This window comes from Mchenga conophoros, linkage group LG23, assembly GCF_057382185.1.
Source record: "Mchenga conophoros isolate Kocher_MC1m ecotype Shallow Benthic linkage group LG23, M_conophoros_male_GT1.1, whole genome shotgun sequence".
Taxonomy (NCBI): domain Eukaryota; kingdom Metazoa; phylum Chordata; class Actinopteri; order Cichliformes; family Cichlidae; genus Mchenga; species Mchenga conophoros.
In genome coordinates this window covers 16562262-16585388 of record NC_140547.1, presented here as the reverse complement: position 1 = coordinate 16585388, position 23127 = coordinate 16562262, and the positions used below count along the sequence as shown (strand labels likewise).

The 23127-nt window shown below is 42.2% G+C and overlaps 1 protein-coding gene across 1 annotated transcript in view; it reads left to right on the top strand.

The window, feature by feature from the left end:
• Positions 1 to 23127, top strand: part of naaladl2 (N-acetylated alpha-linked acidic dipeptidase like 2) — a 526866-nt gene that overhangs the window by 5416 nt on the left and 498323 nt on the right. The gene's annotated exons all lie outside the window — the stretch shown is intronic.

The following is a 23127-nucleotide window of genomic DNA, read 5'->3' as shown; positions in this document are numbered from 1 at the left end:
GTTAAAATGGTGAAAAGTACACACATATTCATGCCTGAAAGTGAGGAAAACAAACTTTTCTGTTATCATCCTGCATTCCTCTTCTGTGAACTCCACAGCTGACCATGAGTGTTAGCAGCATACAAGCCGACCCTCTTGTCTATGCTGGAAGAGGAATGCATGAGGAATGTGACAGGGTGATGACAAAATACTGAGTGTCTGGGTGCTTCTAGGACTATCCAGTCTTGTCTTATCTCAAAATACTGGAATAATTAGGTCTGACCTCAAACTAATGGTTTAAGACAAAATTATGATTTACAGTCGTTCTGGCTTTCTTACTACAGAGTAAAATCTGCCTTGCAAATACTGTGCATGGTTTATTGTACATTTGTGGCTTCAAAAAGGATTGATGGAAGTAAATCATTCTTAAAATGTTACAAGCCAGGATGTTAATATTATCCTGGCTTGTAATAATAAACAGACTGTGATTAAAGGTAATAGATAACGTATTGTATTTATATACTGTGAGTTTCTAAAAGTGTTTGTCAGATACCCAAATCACTTCGTCTGGCTCTATGCAAAGAGTCCCATTTCTACTCTGAGCCCCTTACAAATGGCCAATCTCGCCACCTTATCTTTAAGACTGATCCCCTATCGCCTCTCCTTGGGTGGTGGGCCTGCAGGCCCATGGCAGTTTGGAGCACACACCCTAAATCACATGTAGCATGACAGAATACAATATTCTATAGTTGCCTGGTGCCTTCGTTTACATTCTTTAGTTTTACCAAGAGCCTGATTCACTTAATTGAGGTGGAAAAACAGTGACAGTGTTTAATGGTGTCGGGTGTAATACAAATTTTAAAAATTATTTGGAACTGCTAAGAATTGCTGATATTATTAGGATATATGATGTTAATATTCTAAGAATTGAAAATTGTTTTGGCATTTATGGACTGTTATCATTTCCACATTGTGTTGTTTGATTTTTAATTGTTTTGACTTCTGTCTTGTTATAAGTAACATGCAGAAGTTCACAAAAAATTCTGAACAATAGTGCAGTATATCACTGGACAAAAAATATTGGGGATTTTGATTTTAAATCCAATATAAAAATTAAAATGACAGATTAGTGGCTATTTCCTGTTACTTCATTACTCACCTGAGAAAATAATTTATTGCACACGTTTTGTGTTACTCTTTAAATTGACCTGAAAAATACAGTAAAACAATTATGAGTTAACAATAAAAACCTGAGGCTACAGTCCCATGTACAAATCCATATCTCAATCCTAGGACACACATACGATGTTTTAGTTTTTTATGTATAAAGATGAAAAGATAAACCCAAACCCACCAAATCAGTGGCTTGCAGCACAATCACATAGAAAGAAAAAGGGATGTTTTAAGTTGGGGTTATCTCTTGTCTACAGATAATGGATCAATCTTTATAATGCAATTAATGATACAATTGAAATTGTAACCTAATCACAGAATTTTGTGCAGTAATTGAGTAATTTACTTTTTTCAGTTACACAGTAATATGATTACAATAATTCATTGCTTTAGAATTTGTTACAACCAGTGCTGGTTTTGGCAGTTTCACAACTGCATTTCATATTTAACACAATTCCAATTCATACAATCTCAGAATTTGTAAAAATGTGAATAGTTTAGATGGAGTAACCAATCAGAATTGGTACATACTTGAATTTGGGGGATTTTCCCAAAACTTTGAGGTCAAAATAAAATTTTCTGTTATCTGGCTCGAGTTAAGAACTTTAGGTCTTAGAACTCATCCTGTAGAGTATCATTAAAACTAGAAGCAGTCATAAAACCTAGAATGATTCGACTTTGCCTGCTATCCACTACAAGGCACCTCCCTCCTCCCTGCTAAAAATTTCCATTCTTACTCGCATGTGTGTGTGTTTGCAGTGTCACCACTAACCTCGACATAGCGCAACAAGGAAACATCAAATTGTATTTGCAGCTGTATCTATGATCATTCACAGGGTTTTGTACTGTAAATCTGTGCCAAAGGGGTCAGTCTGTCAGCTGGGTGCTGTATAACATCTCCAAGCATCTGATATAAGTATTTGCTTCAAAATAACTACAACTATAAACTGTAGTATTATGGCATTGTGAGCTGTTTGCTGGCCACAACAACACAATCATCACTCACCACCTACCCCAGCTTGACAGATTTGGCTCTTTGAGACTTTGTCCTCTTCTGATGTTCAAATGGTTAAATTTTAAGAAGTGCATAAAAATAGGCATGCTGGAAGTCAGACACAAGGAAACGACCTTGACAGGGATATAAGCCAAATTTAACCCTGGAGAACCCATGGGGTCCCTAGAAAACCAATGGGGTCGGCTCTGACCCCATGGGTTCTCCAGGGTTAAATCATGTTTGTTTTTCACTCTTAATAATTAAGATGGTCCACATGGTACACATACAGATATTGTGTGTGTGTGTGTGTGTGTGTGTGTGTGTGTGTGTGTGTGTGTGTGTGTGTGTGTGGAACATGGGAAATTTTCATCATGTCTAGTGTGACTAAATTGCATAAATATGCTAGATGCACAGATCAATTTTGCAGAGGAACAATGGTAATGGCTTGATAAGATGGCTATGTGAGCCTGTTGAAAATTTAGTTTCCAGCTGCTGGAGACAGTAGGGGTTGGGAATGCTGATTTCATCCAGTGTTAGATGAGCCAGTTATTTAGTTCACGGGTCCTGAAAGTCAGGTGAAGGTCACACATAACTGACAAATAGAGGAGCCAGTGAGCTGGCACATGGTTAGTGATGTAATCAACATAAAACCAGTGCTATAGCTAAAAGTGCACATCCAACAAAGGGCAATACCACAACAATGTGTGTTCGGTCTGAGCTTCTTGAATCCACTAACACGATACTCTGTGCCTCTTTTATCCGGGTAATTAAAAAACATCTACAAAATGCAAAGGATGCAAATTTTGTGGTGTCCTTTAAACATTTGACTTATGTCATATTTGTAATGCTTTGAGGATATCTAACACACAAACGTATTGCAGTTGCAGCAAAACCCCCACCTCCACTTAGACAACCTGGACCTTTGGAATCAGATTTGAAAGGCCCCTCATTAATAGACCTAATAGTTTTGCACAAGGCCACTTTTTTCAACTGGATGTGAAATGATATTAAATGGACTATGAAACAAGTTAATTTGTAGTGACAAACATCAGTGCAGAAATTTATGGTAACTATAGTACTAGTCAGGTTAACTAACCTGTTTAGCAGAACAGCACTGGGGAAAACAGGAAGTAGGCAGAGACTGGAGCTATATCTAGTTTTGTAAATATGCTTTCTCATACTTGAAACATTTTTATTTAAAATGCTGTTATTATCAGATGCTCTTTGACCCTATTTTTGATAAGCGAATCCTGCTTTGTAGGCACATACAGCCATTGCTGGAATATCAACTTCTCCTGCAGGCTTTGTAGCACTGAATTAGGCTTTCCATCATCTGGAGAGACGTGCATGTGTAGCTGCATTTGTAGAGCCACCAGCAGCAGCACCCTTTCACTGAAAGACTTGTCACTGAACAAAGTTGGTAGTCAAGGGTTATATTTCACATTATATGTGGATATAAAACCAAGAGCAGGGTCAGAAGTTGTTACAGTATTTTAATTTGAAGAACAAAATTGCAACCTAACATGCAAGTATTACTTATTGTAATGTTTATGAGAATTTTCTTTTCCTCACTATCAGCTTTCACTGTGTTTAAGGAAGCCATACTTCAGTGAGCTTTATGTATTAGATTCTGTATTGGACATAAAAGCAATTTCTGTCTCCAAAATGGTTAGGAATAGTCAAGAAAGCATTCTTTGTCCCCATGTATGAAGCGCCCATGTAGAAATGCACTAATCTCCTTCCCGAAAGGTTAGCCCTGCATTTTAATTGTCTGTGACATTTCCCACTTAAACTGCACACAGGGACAGGCCATGCAGGTTTCACGGGCAGTGTGGAGGCTTGTAAACGTCTTTTGACAAAGTCCTTAGATTTTAGTGTCTTTCTAAGATAAGATAAGATAAGTCTTTATTGTCATTGCACAGTCATACATAGTACAGTAGTACAATGAAATTGGAAAAACTGTCCTACGTCGGCACTACATATAACACAACACGACACGATATGACACATCACAACGTAACAAACAACACAACACAGTATATTAACTTAGTATAAAAAAGAAGAATAAGTGTATGTGTATTGCACACTGTTATTATTGCACATTAATTATTATTGCACCTTGTTATAAATATAAATATTATTGTTATCATTTTAAACATTGTTACCTCCCCCTAAAAAGTCCAGGGAGGTATCCAGTCAGGTCAGCTGTTTGCATTGATCAGGGCTATTGCCCTGTTGTAAAAGCTGTCCTTGAGTCTATTTGTTCGGGACCTCAGCAGCCTGAACCTCCTGCCAGACGGCAGCAGCTTAAACACCCGGTGTCCTGGGTGTGTGCAGTCCCGTAGGATGCTGTGTGCCCTCTTGAGACAGCGAGTGCTGTACAGGTCCTTCAGGGAGGGAAGAGGATGTCCAATGATTTTTTGGGCCATGTTGATGACCCTCTGGAGTGCCTTTCTGTGTGCTGTGGTGCAGCTGGAGAACCACACACCGATGCAATATGTCAGCACACTTTCAATGGAGCAGCGGTAGAAGACGGTCAGCAGCTCCTTCTTCAGGTCCATTTTTCTGAGGATTCTCAGAAAGTGGAGACGCTGTTGGGCCTTCTTTAAGACCGCAGAGGTGTTAGAGCTCCATTGGAGGTCTGTGTCTATGTGCACACCCAGAAACTTGAAACTGGAGACCCTTTCCACGCACTCCCCGTTGATGCTGACAGGCTGCAGCTCGGACTTCCTCCTTCTGAAGTCAACTACCAGTTCTTTTGTTTTGGTGGTATTGAGGTCCAGGTTGTTGTCTACACACCAATCTGACAGCCTCTGAACTTCAGCTCTGTATGCCGTCTCATCTCCCCCTGAGATGAGCCCCACCACAGTGGTATCATCTGCAAACTTGATGACTGTGTTGTCTGGGTGGGAACTAACACAGTCATGTGTGTACAGAGTGTACAGTAGGGGACTCAGTACACAGCCTTGTGGAGAGCCGGTGTTGAGGCTGAGGGCTGAGGAAAGATGAGGCCCCACTCTAACTCTCTGTACACGGTCTGAGAGGAAGTCTCTGATCCAGCGGCAGGTGGTGGAAGGAAGTCCAATTTCCAGCAGTTTATCTATTAGTCTGTCCGGGAGTATCGTATTGAAAGCAGAGCTAAAGTCAACAAAGAGCAGCCTGGCGTAACGGCCCTGCACTTCCAGGTGAGAGATGGTGGTGTGGAGCGTTGTAGCAATGGCATCTTCAGTTGATCTGTTAGCTCTGTATGCAAACTGGAGCGGGTCGAGTGTGGGTGGCAGGCAGGACATGATGTGACGTCGGACCAGTTTCTCAAAGCACTTCATTATAACAGGTGTTAGAGCAACTGGTCGGTAGTCGTTGAGGCTGCTAATGTTAGTACGCTTTGGCAGTGGGACAATTGTGGCTGACTTTAGGCACGGCGGGATGCAGGACTGGGACAGTGAAGTGTTGAAGATCTTAGTGAAGACCCCAGCCAGCTGGTCTGCACACTCTTTTAGGACCTTTGCGGTTACCCCATCTGGTCCGGTGGCCTTCCTGGGGTTCACTGCCCTCAGTGTGCGCCTCACCTCATATTCCTGCACTATGAGGCTTGGGCTGCTGCTGTCCGATGTTTTTTCTGCTGCTGCCTCTGGTCCCTTCACCTCAAAGCGTGCGAAGAAGTGGTTCAGCTCCTCTGCAAGCTCCGCGTTACCCTCAGTCAACATGGTATTGCCAGGTTTGTAGTTGGTTAAGTGCTGAACTCCCTGCCATACCTGTCGTGAGTTGTTGGTGGTGAAGTGGTCTTCGATCCTTCTCTTGTACGCTGCCTTGGCCTCTCTGATGCCTCTTTTCAACTGAGATCTGGCTGCACTGTACTGCATACCATCACCGGATCTAAAAGCGGCGTCACGTTGCTTCAGCAGGACCTGGACCTCTTTAGTCATCCAGGGTTTCTGGTTGGAATACACCCGGAGACGTTTGTCCACAGTGACACTGTTGACACAGAAGTTAATATATGAGAGCACTGATGTTGTGTGCTCTTCAAGGTCCTGATGTTCGAACACGCTCCAGTCCGTGTTTTCAAAACAGTCCTGCAGCTGATGTGATGCACCTTCTGGCCAGGTTTTCACAGTTTTTGTGACTGGGGGGGCTCTTCTCCTAATGGGAGTGTATGCAGGGATCAACAGCATGGACATGTGGTCTGACAAACCTAGATGTGGTAGAGGGGTTGCTCTGTAGCCTTTTTGGATGTTGCTGTAGGCTTTATCCAATGTGTTTTTCCCCCTCGTTGCACATTTAATATGCTGTTCAAATCTGGGGAATACTGACCTTAAATCAGCATGGTTGAAGTCCCCAGCTATAATGTGCACTGCGTTTGGATGGGAGTTCTGCTGGTTGCTTATTGTCTTGTGCAGCTCCTCCATGGCAGAGTTAGCATTAGCATCGGGTGGTACATACACGGCCGTTACCATGACAACAGTAAACTCGCGAGGTATGTACACGGGTCTGCACTTCACAGTCAAGTATTCCAAATCCGGGGAACAGTGGCTGTCTACAGTCTTTGTGTTTTTGCACCAGCTGTCATTGGTGTAGATGCATAAACCCCCTCCTTTGATCTTACCGGAGTGGCCGTTCCTGTCGTGACGGTGAACCGTGCGGCCTGCTAGCTCAATAGCCGAGTCCGGAATTGATGGCTGCAGCCAAGTCTCTGTGAGTAATATTATGCTGCTGTCCCGTACACACTTATTGACTGCAATTTGTAATCTCAGTTCGTCGATTTTGTTGGTTATGGACCTGACGTTGGAGAGGAAAATACTCGGAAGCGGTGGCTTAAATGGCTGTTTCTTTAGCCGAGCTAGTGGACCCGCCCTGCAGCCACGCTTTTGCCTCCTTTGTTTACGTTTCCTCTTTGTCTTGCCGCTGGGAAGAACCAACCACGGAGACCCTGGAGCTCTTATTATGTCCTCCGGAATGCTGTGAAAGTGGTGGTAGTCCGATGTAATGCTCCTTGCACAGCGTAATCCCAAACTCAAAAGGTCCTGACGACTGTAGGTGGACTCTACTCGATGTATAATGATAAAAAGCACACACATCCACACATTTCTCATGGCTCTGTCAGTTTACTGAAAGAATTGGTCAATGAATTTTATCTTTGTGTATTGAATTAGGCTTTTTTAAAGTGTCTGGTGTTATTGCATAGATATCTTTAAACAGTTTTTTCCTGTCTTCTGGTTTGATCTGTGTACCTTCTGCATGTCACACCCATCCAATTGCTTGTTGGGCTCTTCAAGCACCCTTTCCTTCCTGTGCTCTCATTCTCTTTCTCTATCAGTTTCCCCTTTCTACCTATTCTCTTATCGACCTTATCACATCCTGCAATGATACATAACTCAGCAGCACACCTGTGATCCGTGACAGCTGAGCCCCTGGCCTGGTGCAGTGCTGTCACTCAGCTAGCTAACTGCCATTAAACAGCATGACCCTGCCGCCCCATTAGGCTTGAGTCAGATGGGAGTGTCAAAATATTCCCCCATGCACCTTGCTGTTTGGCACTACTGTGTAGATGTGGTCTGGGTGGAATTAGCTGTGAGCTCAAGAGCCTTTTTAGTTTACAGTTACACTTGCAGTTACACTTATAATAATTTATATAATGTGTGTTTGTGTGGATGTATGTTTCTATGTATATTGTTTTTCACTGCCTCCCTATTATTCACTATTGGCTACCCCTTATATTTAAAAGACTAGAAAAGCTAGTAGATCTTCACCAAAAACTAATAACTATAGTCATAAACAACGCCAAAAATAATGTAAACATTTTAGAAATAAATGTTTTAATAAATAAATGCTTCTAAAATCCATAGATTCAGTTCAGGTACATTTGCATTGTGGCATCCAGTCAAGTCATTTCATGGACGTCACATAAATTTGTGCCTGCTATGAAAGTTGCTTCGTGTCCTGTTTGCACACATCATTAAAATGCTGCAAGTTTTAAACGAGTTTGTATAATTTCTGCAAATTAAGTCTGTGTCAGTGTGCATTTCTATCACCTAGTTTTTGCATATGTAAAAGGATGTGATAGATTAGATAATTTTGAACCAGCACATTTTATTGCTGCAGCCCACATGAGACGGCTTTTACATTTTCCTCTTTCATAATGACTGACCTTGACTCTTCACTAAGTAAGCTTCTAAAAAAAAAGAAAGAGGGAATGGAAAAATATTAAATCCACTTTCAGGGGATGCCAGTTTAGCTCAGTGCGTTGAGTGGGCGACCACATGCCATACGGCTGAGAGCAACCGGCCTGGGTTCGAGTCCGACCAGCGGCCCCATTTGCTACATGTCTCCCCCTCTCTCTCTTTCCCTCTGCTTTCCTGTCAGTCTTCACTGCCTCTATCAAATAAACCTGTCATGGTCCTGAGTCTGACTAGTCAGTGTTTTGTGTTTCCTTATATTTTTCTAGGTGCTTGTTTATTCTGTTTTATCCTTTAAGGTTTGCCATTTGTTAGGGTTTTGTTCTGTGCCTGCCTTCTCCCACTTCTGTGTTCCCTCTGTCTGTCTATGGTGTCACACAGTCTGCTTGTGAATCTGTCTGTTTAGCTCAGTGTCTTGTCGAGTTCTCTGTGTCTGCGAGTTTCCTGTTTTATTCTGAAAGTATCTTTCTCATGTGAGTGTTCAGTTTACGTTGCCCCTGTCCCGTCAGCTCTGATTTCTCCCGGGTGTGTTGCCCTCCTGTCTCTCATCCCCTTGATTACTGCTGTGTGTATTTAAGCCCTGCGTGTTCTCCTGCCTGTTGCTGATTCGTCTGCGTTCATGTCCTCCGTCTCCCTGAGTGATTTCCCTTCATCTGTCTGCGTCTCTCTGTTCCTCTCCACGTACGGTTATCACTTCAGGTTTGCTTTTTAGTTTTCCAAGTTTGGGTTCTCCGTTCTGTTTCTCGCCTCCCCTGCCTTGTGTATTTGTTCCACCTCCCTTAATAAATTCTCCTCACTTCAGAAGTACCTGCGTTTTGGGTCCTTAAATAATTCCACACGGCTCGCCTCGACAGCCGTGACAAAACTTTAAAAAGGCTACAAAAAACATATTTCGGGGGTTTCTGTCTGATTGGCAAGCAGAGACATAAATACCATGTCACATTTGACCTCTGACCTCTCCTGAAAATAAACCAATATAGAGCCATTTCTTACTGCCATTGTTTGTATTTGCCACATACATGCAAATAGAGAATGACATTCCCATTATCATTATTATTACTATTATTATTATTACATAATAAGCCTGAGTTATTCATGTCCAGTTATTTACAAACCAGTATATATCACTATCTATTGTCTATTACTTAATTCTGCATAATGTCTTTCTAATCAGTGTAAACATCTGTCATGGTACCGCTTATATGAATTTTACTGTAGTGTAACTTATTAATCTGTCTTTAAAAAGAACAAAGAAAAAAATGAATATATAGAAAACAAAATAATATTACTTTAATAATAAATGCTGACCAAACAGTGAGCTGCCTTGGTTTGCACTCTTATATTGCTTCTTGTTCATTATGTTATCTTTATTTCTTTCTTTCTTTTTAATCTCAAAGTTGAATTTGTTGGCCTTTTTTGTGTCTTAATATTTGACATTTGGGTTTTCTTAATACACATTCATAACGAGCATATTACTAACACGCCTGTAAAGGTAATACAGTAAGATATACATATGACCTCATGCTATGATTCCATGCCCTGTGCCCTTTTTCTCAAATATTGTTTTAATAGTAACAGCTACTAAAACAGCAGCAGTGACAGCGTGTTAGTTAACCAGAGGTTGCTCAGTTTGCTCCTATTTGTTCATAGCTGTATTTATGTAGTGTAACATTTATTATGAATATGCAAATTAGCTGTTCCACATTCATTATTACCAATTACTCTCTTACTTGGAGGTAATTAGCACTGATGATGATATGCTACCCTTTACTGTCACCTTGTGTTGTGGTGAACGAGGTTGATGAAATAAGTGGGCTATGATATAATATTGCTATGCTAATGTAAATTTAGTTTGCAAAATAGCAGCACCACCTAATACACATGACTTCAGCAGGAGTTATTCTGTGAGAGTCCTTGTTCCACAGATGCAGGGCAGTTCATTTAACTGAGGTCACATCATGTTTGCACACTGTTGGTGAAAGACCTCATCCTTAAGGTGTAAGCAGAAATCCTGTGGTTATATTAAAAAAAGTAAAATAAATGGTTAAAGCAAGTAAACTTTCATTTGCTGTGAAACTGCATGTAAAGATGACCATGACCAGGATATTTTGCTTTTACTTAAAATAGTATGTTAATGGTATGTTTTCCTACAGTAGTTTGAGTCTTGTGCTAATTAAGGCTGATTCTGACTTCCTTTGAACTGGATGCATAGAAATTAAATTCTGTGAATTTTAGGTCAAAGTGTTTTTTGTTTGTTTTTAAATATGTTGAATAGGTCCTTAAATTAGCAAAGCTCAATAGGGATCTAAACTTTCTAAATTTCATTAAAAAATTAAATTGATGGGGAGGAAGAGACGCTTGATAGAGAAAAATGAGAAGAAGACAAGCTGCCTTTTGAGATCTGCAGAATGCAAAGCAGGGCTTCCACCAGGAAAGTTGTTTGACCCAGCACTGCAGGGGGCTTAACTGAGCACTATCCAGCTGCAATACATCATTCTTTTTGACAAACTCAGTACAGCAGAGCTGTGTAGGTGCTGCTTTCAATGCATCAGACACTGCTGCTGATGTAAGTAGAGAGACAGATGATCAGCTAATGGTAAACATTATGATTTCACAGAATGTAGCATTTTTTTATTTTATTTTTTACTACTTTTTAAGTTCTTAATGCCTCTAATCACTTTTGCCGACTCTTTTTCTGCTAAATTGGTAATAGTAGTACTATAGTTTTGTTTTTTTGTTTTTTGAAGACACTCACCACCTTATTTTTGGGAACTGACACACATCTTGGGGGGAGGTGTGTCAGGTTGTCCATCTGGAGGAAAAAAATCTGCCAAACCAAACATGTACAGCTGCCTGGTGTAAAATGTATTAGTAGTAGTAATAACATATGCAACTTAGCCTGGTTAAAAAGCACAAAAATCTTCACATTATAAAATCCCTAATCTTAAAATAACAGCTATTGCCAGATTAGTAATTCAACTGAAAACATGCACACATTGCCCTTAATTTATAATACCTGTACCTGTAGTATATAACTTTAAGACAGTGTATTTAGAGTCTGAAAGCAAAAGGAACCTTTTTAACCTTTTCTAGCAGGGTCTAAAACATCTGTTTAAGAAGGTGTCTAAGAATCTCTTGAATTCACCTCACTTTTGTGGAACAAATCCTTGGTTCCCTTTAATTTTACTGGTTTAAAATTTAAGTGTTCGGGCTGACACTAGAGCCTCGTACAGTGTTCAGCTGTCTAATGCTTAGTACACAGTGCACAAAGGACAGATGATGATGTGTAAAAAGTACAGTAAGAGGCAACATACAAGATAATGGATAGAGAGGAAGAAGCACTAATTACCTCTGTCTCTCTTCCACAGCATGTCTTTATCCTGTTTTCCTTCTCTCACCCCAACCGGTCGCAGCAGATGGCCGCCCCTCCCTGAGCCTGGTTCTGCCAGAGGTTTCTTCCTGTTAAAAGGGAGTTTTTCCTTCCCACTGTCGCCAAAGTGCTCATAGGGGGCCATATGATTGTTGGGTTTTTCTCTGTATCTATTATTGTACGATCTACTGTACAATATAAAGCGCCTTGCGGCAACTGTTGTTGTGATTTGAATTGAATTGAAATTGAATATATGGTTTTGTGTCTAAATTAGTAGAGATGGCACGATACCACTTTTTTATGTCCGATACCGATACCGATATCATAAATTTGGATATCTGCCGATACCGATATGAATCCGATATAGTGTTTTTTAATCAACAAAACTGTTTTTTAAATATCTTGCTGCATTTTGTATAAGTTCATACTCAAGTTTAAAACAACAACTACACTAAAGCTATTCTGTTATACCTGTATGCAAAAAAAAAAAATTTCATATTTCAGCAATACTGATCAATCTAATAAACTTAAACCTACACCATCCTCCCTATTCTGGTATTTTAAAGAGTACTTAGCATAAATATTAAGCAACCTAACTAATAGGGTTCCAACTCCCAGCAACAACAAAAATAAATAAATAAAAAATAGGGAACCACCCCTCACGCTCCACCTCATGATGCTTAATCGCCGTAATCAACCTTAATTTGATGCAGTGTGAAAAAAAATGCACAGAAATCAATTATTTTTCAAGAAATATTAAATAGATTCAACATCTTTCTTCAACAGAATTGCAGACTGCACAGATGGTACCTTCCCAAAGGAAAAAGTACTATAGCTTACTAAGGTATATATATTAGACTTAATAGTTACTATATACAGTAATGGACTTCTATTCATTTTGCATCAAATTAAAACTTTGGGTGTCAGATAATTATTTATTAAAAGCTAGACATTTTAAATGAGAATAAGAAAGAAAAGTATGTCTTTGTGCCCCCTTTTCCCTGTTAATGCCCTATCGGCCCCCCTGGCTAAACTTTGCTAGATCCGCCCCTGCACAGTTACCAGTCGTCAGCTACGTAGAAAAAGATCCTGGAGTAGAAAGTAATATTAAATACATTCTAACAACAGCTGATCAAGCTTAAACGTGCTGCTGTTGTTCAGCCGCTGGTTTCCTCTTTCTGGTGCAAAGTGGGCCAAAAGCAAACCAGAGAGACGGACTCGCGACAGAAAAGCCGATCAGCTGATCGTTAAGCAGTTTCATGATTGAAGTAGCAGCAAGAAGAGGCAGTCGCTCCATATATCGTTTGTTAAGCTTAACGCAGGAATGCTTTACAAACATTCAGAGATGGACTTACACACTTGCTTTACTTCTCTCGGGATAACTTTGTCGGAGATGAAATGCCGGGTTGCTAGCGAAGCTCCAAATGCTATCCAGACCACCGACAGGTCCCGCATGCCACAGCCGCTCTATCACGTGATGCATACTGCTCCGAGTGCTAACGTTCTGAGGTGAGTTACGGCATGTTGCAAGTTTTGTGAGATGCTTTCGTGATATTTAATGGATCGGATTAAATTTTTTATTTTTCTCCGATATCCGATCCAGTAATTTAGGTCAGTATCGGACCGATACCGATACGTAATATCGGATCGGTCCATCTCTATAAATTAGCAGCAGTATGAGTAGATGTGTGGCTCCAAAGCTTTAAATTCTTAATGGCAATGAAGGACACTTTGTATTTGCATCACAAGTTTCGTAGTATCCCGAGTTTGGACTATCATGGGGTCGAGACTAATGGCATAGGTCAGCGGTCCCCAACTTTTTTTGCGCCACGGACCGGTTTATGCCCGACAATAATCAAATAAAATAAAATAAAATCACTTTTATTGTCACATCACATGTGCAGGTACATTGGTGCAGCACATGTGAGTGAAATTCTTGTGTGCGAGCTTCACAAGCAACAGAGTTGTGCAAAATACAATAATGTAAACAAGCGAAATACAAGAATGGCTACATCTGAAACTAATAAATATATGTACAATATATAATAGTATATGCATTTCTGGATGTGTATACTAAATATTTTCTACGTGTGTGTGTGTGTGTGTGTGTGTGTGTGTGTGTGTGTGTGTGTGTGTTTACACATATTTTCCAAGTTAAATAGAGTAAACAATAAATAAAATATATAAAAATATACAGAGTTGAGACATGTGCAAAACAGTGGCATTACTGTACAGTATGGAGTGCATAATGTTGAAGTTCCAGTAGTGGAGGTGAGGTGTCTATGACGTGTTCAGCAGTCTGATGGCCTGATGGAAGAAGCTGTCTCTCAGTCTGCTGGTTCGGGACTGGATGCTGCAGAACCTCCTTCCTGAGGGAAGTAGTCTGAACAGTTTATGGCTGGGGTGACTGGAGTCCTTGATGATCCTCCCCGCTTTCCTCAGGCAGCGCTTCCTGTAGATGTCTTGGAGGGAGGGAAGCTCACCTCCAATTATCCGTTCAGAGCACCGCACTACTCTCTGGAGAGCTTTGCAGTTGTAGGCGGTGCTGTTGCCATACCAGGTGGTGATGCATCCAGTGAGGATGCTCTCAATGGCACAGTGATAGAAGGTCCTGAGGATGCGGGGGCTCATGCCAAATCTTTTCAGTCTCCTGAGAAAGAAGAGGCGCTGCTGCGCCTTCTTCACTGTTTTGTTTGTGTATACTGACCACGTAAGATCCTCAGCCAGATGTACACCAAGAAACCGGAAGCTGCTCACTCTCTCCACAGCAGCGCCGTTGATGGTGATGGGGGTGTGTACTTCTCTGCACCTCCGGAAGTCCACTATCAACTCCTTTCTCTTTGCGACGTTGAGGGTGAGATGGTTGTCTTGACACCAGTGGGTCAGGGCGCTGACCTCCTCCCTGTAAGCCGTCTCATCACCATTGATGATAAGACCCACCACTGTAGTGTCGTCCGCAAACTTCACAAACTTCACAATGATGTTGGAGTTGTTAGTGGCCGTGCAGTTGTAGGTGTAGAGTGAGTACAGGAGAGGGCTCAGTACACACCCCTGTGGAGCACCAGTGTTCAGTGTGATGGGGGATGAGGTGATGCTGCCCAGTCTGACCACTTGGCGTCTGTCAGACAGGAAGCTAAGGATCCAGCTGCAGAGGGAGCTGCTCAGTCCTAGATCCTGCAGTTTCCTGTCCAGCTTTGAGGGAACGATGGTATTGAATGCTGAGCTGTAATCTACAAACAGCATTCTCACATATGTGTCTCTCTTCTCCAGATGTGACAGGGCAGTATGTAGTGTCAGGGCTATGGCATCATCAGGCTATGGACCTGTTGTGGCGGTATGCGAACTGTAGAGGGTCCAGTGAGTCGGGTAGTGCAGAGCAGATGAAGTCCCTGACCAGCTTCTCGAAGCATTTGCTTACGATGGGGGTCAGGGCTACAGGTCGCCAGTCGTTCAGTGAGGAGATGGTAGAGGATTTGGGTACAGGGACGATGGTGGCCATTTTGAAGCAGGCTGGGACTACAGACAGAGAGAGGGAAAGGTTGAAGATGTGTGTGAACACTCCAGCCAGCTGATCCGCGCATGACTTGAAGACGCGGCCGGGAATCCTGTCCGGACCAGTAGCTTTGCGCGCGTTCACCTTCCTGAAGCACTTCCGCACATCCTCCTCAGACAGTGTGCGCACTGACGTCATCCGCGGTGCGCACACTGTCCGGTCTCATGGTGTTCGCTGTGTCAAATCTAGCGTAGAATACGTTTAGATCCTCACACAGAGAGGCCGTGGTCTGCGGTGTGCTGGTTTTCCCTCTAAAGTCTGTGATCGTGTTTAGTCCCTGCCACATACTCCGAGGGTTGTCAAACTGTTGCTCCACCCTGTCCCTGTACTCACGTTTGGCTGCTTTGATCGTCTTCCGGAGTTGGTAATGTGCGTGTTTGTAGTCCGATGTGTTCGCGGAGGCAAAGGCGGTGCTCCGTGCCGCGCGAACATCTCCGTTAATCCAGGGTTTTTGATTTGGGAAGGATTTAACTGTTCTGGATGGGACGACATCTTCCACGCATTTCCTGATAAATCCGCAGACTGAGTCTGTGTACTCGTCAATGTCCCTAGCAGCCACGTGAAACATTTCCCAGTCCGCGTGATCAAAACAGTCCCGCAGCGCAGACTCCGATTGGTCGGTCCAACGGTGCACCGCCCTCCGAGTTGGAGCTTCCTGTTTCAGCTTCTGTCTGTAGGCGGGCAGGGGCAGGAGCAGGATGGAGCGGTGATCTGATTGGCCGAATGGGGCGCGGGGGAGGGCTTTGTACGCATCCCGGAAAGAGGTGTAGCAGTGGTCAAGTAGCCGGTCTCCACGAGTGTTGAAATGGATGTGTTGGTGGAGTTTTGGTGAGACTTTCTTCAGGTTTCCCTTATTGAAGTCCCCGGTCGTGATAAACGCTGCCTCTGGGTGTGGGGTTTCCTCACTGCTAATCGCGCTGTACAGTTCCCTGAGTGCTCGGTCAGTGTCGGCTTGTGGGGGAATGTAAACAGCCGTAATAATCACGGCTGTAAATTCCCTCGGTAGCCAGAATGGCCGGCACTTAATCATCAGGTACTCCAGGTCCGGTGAGCAGAAGGATTTGACCGGGTGCACGTTCGCATAATCACACCAGCTGTTGTTGATCATGCAACATACACCACCGCCTCTGCTTTTCCCAGTAAGATCCTGTGACCTGTCCGCGCGATTCACGGAGAACCCCGGTAGTTGTATTGCGAAGTCCGGTACCTTGTCCGATAGCCAGGTTTCTGTGAGGCAGATCACGCAGCAGTCCCGCATCTCTCGCTGGAATGAGATCCGTGCCCGAAGCTCGCACAGCTTGTTCTCCAGAGACTGCACATTAGCCAGTAATAAACTGGGTGACGGTGGTCTGTTAGTGCGCCGTCTCAGTCGAACCAGAACGCCAGATCTTCTCCCTCTGCGTTGGCGTTTGCGGCCTCCAGGGCCAGAGAACAAAGGCGTCTCAGGTGAGATGAATGGAGGGTCTGCAAACGGAGCGTCCGTGTTGCAAAACTTGAACTCCGGAAAGTTATAAGAAAGACCGTCTTTTATGTCCAGTAAGGTTTGTCGGTCGTACACAAGGAGACATGTGCTGCTTGCGAAAAAATGAAGAAAAAATGAAGGAAAAGTCAAATTAAACACAGAAAAAAGCTGTTGCTTGGGGGAGCTCGCGACGAGGCTGCCATACTCGGCACCATCTTGAATATTTTCATGGACCAGCCTTTAAGGTGTCGCGGATAAATACAACAAAATAAAACTAGTACCGGTACCGAAAAAAAGAAAATTTTTTCATAACACACGTGAAAAGACCAAGGAAAACCGAGTACACGATAAAAACAATAACAAAATAACCCTGAAAACTATACATTTCACACCTGAGCCTCAACTCTCGCGGCCTGGTACCAAACGACTCACGGACCGGTACCGGTCCGAGGCCCGGGGGTTGGGGACCGCTGGCATAGGTAACAAATAAACTGTTGAAGATATTTGGCACTGATTAGATCTGAAAGAAAATTACAAAAATGACTTTTCCGTTTCCATTTTGGCCAAGAAAAGCATCAGTTTCACAAAGCTCAGTCAAAATGTCACCTGAAAGTGATATGGCCTGAAAGCTCAAGTTGCTATATCACAGTGGCTTTGTGGTAGAGGTAGAACCCAAAAGCAGGGCTCAGAAACTCAAGGAGTAAACTAATAGGTGGTTTTAATTAAACTAAAATCACATGCAAGTAACAAAACTAGAAAATTCAAACCTTTGACAAAATAAGGAAAACATATTGCAAGGGAGGACACAACCATGAGGGAAAACGTGACAGAGAACAGAAGGAAATGCAGACAATAGGTATGTCCCAATTCATAGGAGGCATCCTTCGGAGGACCCGGCCTTCACGGTCTATGTGGGCTTGGTCCTTCGAAGACCGAGAAGGCTGGAAGTGCGAGGCTGTGAAATGGGACGATCTAGCCTTCAGATTTGCATCACCAGCTGTCTCGGTGGAGTTCAATAAACTCAGCCGTTTGCTCCTCACTCGCTAATATATAACACGACACTGGAGTAAATTCTCGACCATCTCACACTTCTGTTTAATCAGTTTTCTGTAGAACTTTAATCTCAGCCAAACAGATTTACTCACGAACAAATAAAACACTGAAAAAAGCCAAACAATAACATTTTTAAGATAATAAGTAATTTCTATATCATGTTTAACCTGAGTAGCAAAAGACTGCAGGGGTCTGAAAACGATCTGCAGGGAGTCCGGTATTCTCGTCGGCTCTAGTGAGGCTCGACCTCCCAGTTTGCTATCAAGCTGGTGGGTAACAGACATCTCCGACAATGTCGGAGCACTTTTGCAAATATGTGATGTCTTCATAAATCAAGCAGATACACAGCTACATTCCCACCTAAAATATGTTAAAAGTTTATTTTGTGAACCTGAAAGAGTAATATTACAACTAGGTAGCTGCCCCCATTGTTGGAAACTGGAATTGGCTGGGCCGTGCTATGAATTCTGGGATAGGTTGGGCCTTGAAGGATATACCCGACCCATCCTTTTAAATTTGGGGGAAATGAAGGACTCATTTGTCGGCCGAATTGGGACCGCCTTCGTCGCCTGGCTGTGACGTAATCGGCCTTCAAATGCAGCCTCAGGAGGATGCTGCCCCTGAATTGTGACTTACCTAATATATACACAAGGAGCATAATGAGGGAACAGGCTACAGGGTGGAACACAGCTGACACTAATCTGACTGATGAGCCAGAGGAAGCAAAACTGATCATAATACACATGAAACAGATGACTATCAAAATAAAACAGGAAATGCAAACCCTGAAACCATGACTAAGAAACCTGGATGGGAGAAAACAGACACACATGACTGGGAAGGCAGAAAGACAAGGAGAAAAGACTCAGGAAAACAGACCCAAGACCACAATAATATAAATAGAATAATCCTTTACCAAATTTCCCCTTGTGGGACAATTAAAGTACTCACTATTCAATAACAGCTGAGCAAAAGTAAAAACAGTACAAAAATGAACCAGTTGCAGAAACTATTCCAATAAGGAGAGATGATAAGAAGGAATTGAACATGATTTATTTATATTATTGGCTAACAATGTATTGCTGTATGTTTTAGAAGCCGTTAGAGTGATGTGCAGAACTTTAGCTGCTTCTCAGTTTTGCAGGTTATCTTTTAAGCATCAGAAGTAATTCCTTTTATCCCAGCAGCAGATATCGAGCAGCCATTACCCAAATCAAGCAATAGGAAGTAAGAAAAGTACTTATTTATTTTTAATTACACGAACAGGGCACAGTGTATTATGATACTGTTAAAGGGATTAGGAATATCACTGATACCCTCAATATATCTTTTTCTGCCAAGTCATTAACACATCTCTCTGCTGATAACATTATAAGCTCCAAAATATAAAGTGGAATTTACTTAATATATTTTTCTCTGTTAAATGGGGTGAACATGTAGCCATGTATGGAAGAAGTTTGTATTATATTAATTATCAAATTTTAGAAATAGACAACTTTTCATCAACAGGTGTGCTAGAATCCCACCAGGGATTGCATGGCTGTGCCCTGTTCGTGTAATTAAAAATAAATAAGTACATTTCTTTCTTCCTATTGCTTGATTTGGGTAATGGCTGCTCGATATCTGCTGCTGGGATAAAAGGAATGTGCCATAGTTACTCTCAACCATTTAATCCAGTGCTTGTGATTCCACCAGATGTGCAGCAAAGTGTTTCAGGAACATCCTAGAAGCTGCTCTCTGACCTGCATTCCTAAAAATGCATGACTAATCTATTTTTAACAGAAGCTGAATCGGCTCAGAGCCGATTTGAAAGGCGGGGACTTGGATACAGTAATGGCATATAGACTCTGGTCAGTTTTCAGAATAAGAGACCCAGTGCAGGCTACATGGTTGGGGGGAGGGGGCAAAAACATAAACATCTCTCTTTTGGCTGTCATAAAACTGTACAGTGGTACCGTTCCTGCCATCTATTTTCTAGGATCACAGAAAGGCTTAACACAATAAGGACAAGTTGTACAGTACAACCTGAACAGGGTGCACTTTCTCAAGAAAGGCACACAGAGATGGACAACCATTCAGTCTTTTTCAAACCCATGGCTAATTTATAATCTGTAAACTGTTTTTTCATGGTGGAAAGAAGCTGACATACCCTGATGAAACTCATACAGACATAGGGGGTACATAGGAATAACATGCAAACTCTACACAGCCCCAGCAAGCCCGTGCTGTGAGGCAACAATGACAAGCACCAGTGTATAATTGTACAGGTAATAGTGAATCCATAAATACATCCATTTACCAAAAACTGTTTGATGGCTCAAGTCAATAAATTTAGGCTCTGTTGTGGTTGCTGGTAATCATAGTCACTAACTCCAATACAGACGTTATCTAAAAGCCTCCTAAAGTCAAAGCCTCTAGCTCTATCATTCTATCATTGTTGAAATAATTAGAACCAGATTAGACCAATATAGCTACCTTTCTTTGCAAGGACACTCAAAAGCCTGCCATCCATGGATTCTGTCAGTGTTTTGATCTGTTCACCATCAACATTGCGTGCAGCAGCAACCACAGCCTCCCAGACACTGTTCAGAGAGGTGTACTGTTTTCCCTCCTTGTAAATCTCACATTTGATGATGGACCACAGGTTCTCAATGGGGTTCAGATCAGGTGAACAAGGTGGCCATGTCATTAGTTTTTCTTCTTTTATACCCTTTCTTGCCAGCCACGCTGTGGAGTACTTGGACATGTGAGGGAGCATTGTCCTGCATGAAAATCATGTTTTTCTTGAAGGATGCAGACTTCTTCCTGTACCACTGCTTGAAGAAGGTGTCTTCCAGAAACTGGCAGTAGGACTGGGAGTTGAGCTTGACTCCATCCTCAACCCGAAAAGGCCCCACAAGCTCATCTTTGATGATACCAGCCCAAACCAGTACTCCACCTCCACCTTGCTGGCGTCTGAGTCGGACTGGAGCTCTCTGCCCTTTACCAATCCAGCCACGGGCCCATCCATCTGGCCCATCAAGACTCACTCTCATTTCATCAGTCCATAAAACCTTAGAAAAATCAGTCTTGAGATATTTCTTGGCCCAGTCTTGACGTTTCAGCTTGTAAAGTAAAAGTAAAGTAAAGTGTAAAGTGTGCATGTTAGTCCCCATAGGGAAATAGTTCCCTATGGGGAACTATGTGTGTCTTGTTCAGTGGTGGTCGTCTTTCAGCCTTTCTTACCTTGGCCATGTCTCTGAGTATTGCACACCTTGTGCTTTTGGGCACTCCAGTGATGTTGCAGCTCTGAAATATGGCCAAACTGGTGGCAAGTGGCATCTTGGCAGCTGCACGCTTGACATTTCTCAGTTCATGGGCAGTTATTTTGCGCCTTGGTTTTTCCACACGCTTCTTGTGACCCTGTTGACTATTTTGAATGAAACGCTTGATTGTTCGATTATCACGCTTCAGAAGCTTTGCAATTTTGAGACTGCTGCATGCCTCTGCAAGATATCTCACTATTTTTGACTTTTCTGAGCCTGTCAAGTCCTTCTTTTGACCCATTTTGCCAAAGGAAAGGACGTTGCCTAATAATTATGCACACCTGATATTGGGTGTTGATGTCATTAGACCACACCCCTTCTCATTACAGAGATGCACATCACCTAATATGCTTAATTGGTAGTAGGCTTTTGAGCCTATACAGCTTGGAGTAAGACAACATGCATGAAGAGGATGATGTGGACAAAATACTCATTTGCCTAATAATTCTGCACTCCCTGTATATGAATGACTAACTTCATATTGTGGCTGCATTATCTCAGTTGTTCTCCTGGCTGAAGTTTGGTCCTTTTACAGCATCCTGCCATGCGATTACATTTGTTCCTGACCACCGAGAACACTCACGCTAACTTTTATCGAGTGGAAAAAAAGTTAGCTTGTTTATATTATGCTAACATAGCTGTGTCGCTAGCGGTCACGTAGCACATCATTATATACCAGCTAGCCCAACTTCAGTAACCCTACAAAGGTCACTGCTGTTTAGTTTTCTGTCTTCATTTATGTTGGACGTGATAACAGAGCTGTACGTTTGAATTTGTTTCCAAAACCCCGCAGTCAGGACATGCTATATTGTATTTAGATAGAAGCTAGTGAGCTAACTTCCTGCTAACTTCTAAATGTCATAAATTCCGTTTTCATGGATGCCTGGATGTTAAACTCAATTGTTACACCTGGTAGAGCAGAACACTGATCATTTTATTAAAGATGAAAGACTTTAGACAGTTTTTCAACTCTCAGTAATGCCATAGTGATCATTTGATATATGGACCTGCAGCGGAGTTTAGGTACAGACGTCAGACTTAATGACCGGATTGTGAGCTACATCTTAAGCTTTGTTTTATATTCATGCATATCTAAGCATCAATCTTTTGTATAAATTTACTTCATTGTCAGAGTGGCTTGAATAAACATCCTTTTATGCATCCTTGTGTAAGAAGTCAACTGCCCTTCAAGGAAAACATGATTTCCCCATTCTTGTCTATTTATCTTTACTCTGAAACACAGCAATGCACGTCTCAAGCGATGAAAGTCTCCCATGAGTAAAATATGTCCTAAAATTCCTTTTGGTGCACTGTATCATGCAGATTTAGCCAGTTTAGCAGTAGCTGGCAGCACCGTGATGCTAACTGTGGATATCTATATGGAATAAAAGAGATTAGGCACTAAGAGGATTGGCTGCTGAGAGGTATAATGTGGGACAAGCTTTTTCTCTCAGGGGCCCAGATAGCACACAGGGAGATGATCAATGGTAGAGGTAGAGATAGCACCATTGTTTAGAACAAGATTAGACAGATTAACACCAGTGGCTGTTTCCTCCAGGGCTTCTGTTAGGCGTTATTAAACCCTAAACACTAAAGCATCTCTACGTTCACTGAAGGGTTTTGCTTTAGATACGAGCCCCTCTCTTAAGGTTTTTCTGCTTTTTTTTTCTTTCCCTCCTTACTTTTTTTAAAGTCTGAACATTTTTACCCATGGCGTCTCTTCATTTTTTTCATTATCTGACCCTCTCTAAGCCTACATTTAGCCCAGCTTACCTTCCTCTCTGGAGCACCAAATCCTCTGAAACAAGTTCAGAGCGGAGTAGATGGTTGAGACACACTCTTTAAAAGTGTTGCTAAATGTGCTTTTCCAGTAGCAAACGTATTTTTTAAAGCACTCCAAAGAAAATTGAAAGTGGAAGGGGAGGGATCCTCACCCAACTAAATTGCCGGTGTTATCAGTTGGGCATTCTTTGACAAAAAAGGCGTATGGATTATTATTGTAGATATATCAAGGACTTTTTGTCCCTGCCCAAGCCTACCGATAGCCATCTGTACCCTCACAAGC